This window comes from Ixodes scapularis, unplaced genomic scaffold (assembly GCF_016920785.2).
Source record: "Ixodes scapularis isolate PalLabHiFi unplaced genomic scaffold, ASM1692078v2 PGA_scaffold1__304_contigs__length_218370807, whole genome shotgun sequence".
In the NCBI taxonomy this organism is placed as follows: Eukaryota; Metazoa; Arthropoda; class Arachnida; order Ixodida; family Ixodidae; genus Ixodes; species Ixodes scapularis.
This window is the reverse complement of record NW_024609846.1, coordinates 44,342,662-44,347,873: the sequence shown is the minus strand read 5'-3', so window position 1 is coordinate 44,347,873 and position 5,212 is coordinate 44,342,662. Positions and strand designations below refer to the sequence as shown.

Here is a 5,212-nt window from a genome sequence, read left to right as displayed (position 1 = left end):
CACTCTCGATACTTTTCATCGATGGATCTGAAAAGCGGCTACTGGCAAATCGAGGTCGACGAACGGGACCGAGAGAAGACAGCCTTCGTCACGCCGGATGGACTGTAGGAGTTCAAGGTGATGCCCTTCGGACTATGCACGGCGCCAGCAACTTTCCAGCGTGTCATGGACACCGTACTGGCAGGGCTGAAGTGGCAGAGTTGTCTCGTCTACCTTGACGACGTCGTAGTATTTTCAGCTGACTTCGACGAGCACTTGAGACGACTCCGAGCTGTTCTTCAAGCCATTCAGACCGCCGGACTCACACTCAAGCCGTCAAAGTGCCGGTTCGCCTATGACGAACTGAAGTTCCTTGGGCACGTGGTTAGTAACGAAGGCGTCCGCCCAGACCCCGAGAAGACTCGCGCCGTCGCGGCATTTCCAGCGCCGACAGATAAGAAGGCCGTGCGAAGGTTCCTTGGACTTTGTGCCTATTATCGACGCTTCGTTCGGGATTTCGCAAGGATTTCCGCACCACTTACGAATCTCACGAAGGACGCCGAGAAGTTCGAATGGGCCGAGGAGCAACAGCAGGCATTCGACGAACTGAAACAACGACTCCAGACTCCTCCTGTGCTTGGACATTTCGACCAGGATGCGGAAACAGAAATTCACACGGACGCAAGTAACACGGGACTGGGCGCAGTACTAGTCCAAGTGCAAGAAGGCATCGAGCGACTCATCGCCTACGCAAGTCGGACATTGTCCAAGGCGGAGAAAAATTACTCCACGACTGAGAAAGAATGCCTTGCGGTCGTCTGGGCAATAACGAAGTTTCGTCCGTACTTGTACGGGAGCCCGTTCCGTGTAGTCACGGACCACCACTCGCTCTGCTGGCTTGCGAACCTGAAGGACCCGTCAGGACGCCTCGCTCGATGGAGTCTTCGACTACAAGAGTTCAACATGACAGTGGTCTATAAGTCAGGCCGCAAGCACAGCGACGCCGACTGCCTGTCCAGAGCCCCCGTCGAAACCCCTTCCGGCTGCAGCGACGACAATGACGACGAGTGCTTCCTAGGAGCAGTGAACACCGACGATATGGCACGACGTCAACGGGACGATCCTGAGCTGCGCGCATTAATCGAGCACCTGGAAGGGGGCAGGAGTACCGTGCCACGTGTCTTCTCACGAGTACTGCCGACCTTCGCCATCCGACAAGGTGTACTCTACAAAGAGAACTTCGGCGACAACAACACACCGTGGTTGCTGGTAATCCCTAGTGACCTTCAAGAAGAGATCTTCCAAGCCTGCCACGACGACCCGACATCCGGACACCTTGGTTACAGACGGACACTGGCCCGTATTCGTGAAAAGTATTACTGGCCGAAGCTCCCCAAGACCGTCCACCTATACACACGATCATGCCACGAGTGCCAGCGACGCAAGAAACCGCCGACGAGGCCGGCCGGACTTCTGCAGCCCATTTCTCCTCCAACTACACCCTTCCAGCAGATCGGGATGGATCTACTTGGTCCTTTTCCGCCTTCGACGTCGGGGAACCGCTGGATCATCGTCGCCACAGATTATCTCACGCGGTACGCCGAAACGAAAGCTCTTCCTTCAGGGACTGCTGTGGAAGTCGCCAAGTTTTTCATTGAGTCCATCGTCCTCCGGCACGGCGCTCCCGAAGTTCTGATTACAGATCGCGGATCTTCGTTCATGGCCCAGCTGACGCAAGAGATCCTTCGTCTCAGTGGCACCGGCCATCGTCGAACCACTGCATACCACCCGCAGACCAACGGGCTGACCAAGCGACTCAACAAGACAATCGCCGATATGATCTCTATGTACGTCGACGTAGAGCACAAGACGTGGGACGAGGTGTTGCCCTTCGTCACGTTTGCCTACAATACGGCGGTTGAGGAGACCACTGGATTCACCCCTTTCCAGCTGGTACATGGTCGGAAGGTAACGACCATGCTGGACGCAATGCTGCACCATGAGCCATCTGACAATGAGAGCGACGACGCCCAGGCGGTTGCTCAACGCGCCGAAGAAGTCCGACAGCTCGCCCGACTCATGATTCAAGACCAGTAACGCGTCGACGCTGGCCGCTACAACCTTCGTCGCAGGGACGTTCACTTCCAGCCCGGAGACAGGGTGTGGGTGTGGACGCCCATCCGTCGCCGTGACCTCAGTGAGAAACTGCTGAAACGGTACTTTGGCCCATACAAGGTACTTCGTCGCCTCGGCGAGCTGAACTACGAGGTGATGCCCGACGGAACAAGAACATCATCACACCGCCCACCACGACCTGAAGTCGTCCACGTCGTGCGACTGAAGCCGTACTACGCTCGATAGGACTGTGGATTTTATGTGTTTCAAGTGACTCCTTAGTTTGGCGTTCTTTTTATGTGCTTTGTTTTGTTTTGGGAGGCATCGGGGCGATGCACTTTTTAAGGGGGGAGTAATGCCGCGCGCCAAGTAGGCAGCGCGGCCGTAGCCTAACGGTTATCGCGCTTGCCTCCCACGCGAAGGGCCGGGGTTCGATTCCTGGCCGCGGCTATGCACTTTTGTTAACACTGTAATGTGATGTTCTGGTGAAATCGAGAACCGTCTAGCTGATTCGAGGTCAGAATGTTCTACGCGTCGAACCTTCTACGTCGAATGCTCCAGAAGCCAACGTGTGTACAAAAGCGGCTCCGCGGGCAAGCCGGAGTCAGTTTTCGCCCAGCGTTCGACTGTGCTGCTACGCCGACTTCGACGCCCGCGACGCTCTGTTATTATCTTTGTACCCTTTTATTTTTCGGCACAAGTTCGCCACATTAAACGTTTATTTCTCCCTGTTTATTTCCTGTTTTCTTTTGGTCACCACCCGTGACAATATCTTCAGCCCAGCACGCGCATCTTCGTCATATTGGAAAACGAGCAAATCCCGCGCCATACGCTCCAACACTGAAAATAGAACCAACCAGAGGTCTTTTTTTAGAAAGGCCTATGAGGAGTGTGACCCCGGTTGTGATGCACCATGTTTGATAGGCGTAACTACGTAAGCTTCCTATGTGGCCTACAGAAACCTGCTTATTGTAAAACAGCCGGATGAAACTAAAGATGCTTCGTATATCGAGTATGGTCGCCACTCTGAAGCACTAGCGAAACGACTCCTTTTCTCAGACCTTGCGTTTCGACAACGCAGTTGCAGACATCCGACAAGGACAAGGAAGTTCTATCACACCTTTTATTTCTTTTTGACCCCCCAAAAAAACAAAAGAGCAAGACCTGGATTTCTTCGGAGTAGACTGTTCCAACACAACACTTCTGCCACCGCCATTTTTGTCGCCAAATTTCCGGCGGCAGCTTCATTCTGGCGTCGAAACAGTTCTCACTTCAGATACCAGGATGTGCCGTGGAAATATATGGCAGTTAAAAAAATTAGTGCAATAAAAAGAGGACTGCAGTTGCATAACAAAATGCCTCCATCATGGTGCACAGAAAAAAATCTCCAAAACACATCGAACAAACAAATAAGGAAGGAAGGAATCAGAGTTAGAGTTTGATTTACTGGCGGTCAGACGAGCCAGGTTCTTCTTCTTCTTCTTCTTCTTCCTTTTCTTCTTCTTCTTCTTCTTTTCCTTCTTCTTCCTCTTCTTCCTTTTCTTCTTCTTCTTCTTCTTTTCCTTCTTTTCCTTCTTCTTCTTCTTCTTCTTCCCTTTCTTCTTCTTCTTCCTTTTCTTCTTCTTCTTCTTCTTCTTCTTTTCCTTCTTCTTCTTCTTTTCCTTCTTCCTCTTCTTCTTTTCCTTCTTCTTCTTCTTCCTCTTCCTTTTCTTCTTCTTCTTCTTTTCCTTCTTCTTCTTCTTCTTTTCCTTCTTTTCCTTCTTCTTCTTCTTCTTCTTCCTTTTCTTCTTCTTCTTCCTCTTTTCCTTCTTCTTCTTCTTCTTCTTCTTCTTCTTTTCCTTCTTCTTCTTCTTCTTCTTCTTCCTTTTCTTCTTCTTCTTCTTCTTCTTTTACTTCTTCTTCTTCCTCTTCTTCTTCTTCTTCTTCTTCTTTTCCTTCTTCTTCTTTTCCTTCTTCTTCTTCTTTTCCTTCTTCTTCTTCTTCTTCTTTTTCTTCTTCTTCTTTTCCTTCTTTTCCTTCTTCTTCTTCTTCTTCTTCTTCTTTCTTTTCTTCTTCTTCTTCTTCTTCTTTTTCTTCTTCTTCTTCTTTTCCTTCTTCTTCTTCTTCTTCTTCTTCTTCTTCCTTCTCTTCTTCTTCTTCTTCTTTTCCTTCTTCTTCTTCTTCGTCTTCTTCTTCCTTTTCTTCTTCTTCTTCTTCTTCTCCTTCTTCTTCTTCTCCTTCTTCTTGAGGAGTCTCCATCTCTTGCCTCTTGAATCCCCTCTCTAGAAGAAGCTGGTTGCACTCCTCACGACTCCGCTGCTCCAAGCTGTGGCGCTGGACAGCGGGAATGGAGTGCGGAAGGTTAAGCTGAGCAAATACAGTGAGGGCTAAATAGGTCGATCCCAACTTCAAAGAAAAACAAAGATCCAGTTCAGTAGTGTAAGACGCTCCAATTTATCACATGAGGTGCGACCAGCTGCATTTGTTTTGAATAGATATCTGAGTCTAATGTGTTTTATATTGGCATGACTTTCGTTTTGCATTTTATATCTGAAGCAAAATCTACCTTGGATATTTTCACAAAATGTGTGAACCATCATAGCAACGTTGGCTCAACAAAAGCGGGGCGTGGTTTGTTATGTTCACGTTCGTGATTCGTTCATCACGTTCCTGGAGGCTAATACTGCAGTCTCATTGGCTGAGGGGCGATAATGAGATGCTGGGGACTCGCCACGCCCGGCGTTTTTTTCAGCTATTGTGGCAGACGAACTTGCGCGGAGCGCAAGTGCGTCTGCTACTTTTGCAGGGGTTCTTCTGACGTCTGAAACCCGAGCTCTGATTGAAGGATAGTGGTTAGCTCTCAAGGCAGCTTGCTTTGCGGTCTCCCCACTATCCTTCAATCATAGCCAATCAGAGCTCTGCGCCACTCTGACGTCATCACAACCCCTACAAAGGAAGTAGACGAACTTGCGCTCCGCATAGGTTCCTTTCACTGCTAAGCTAACAAGGCTGTGGAAGCTATACGTGCTTGCAGGAGCAATGAGTCGCCTGTCCTTCATCTTTTGACTCCACTTTCCGCGATTGAGAATGCACTGAGAACGTGATCTTGTAGTGCAAGTTCAATTGTTTAACCGGTCCA

The 5,212-nt window shown here is 49.7% G+C and overlaps 1 pseudogene; it reads right to left on the bottom strand.

Annotated features, from left to right (window-relative positions):
* Positions 1–3,458: 3,458 nt before the first annotated feature.
* LOC121835699 lies at positions 3,459–4,670 on the bottom strand (annotated as a pseudogene).
* Positions 4,671–5,212: the final 542 nt, after the last annotated feature.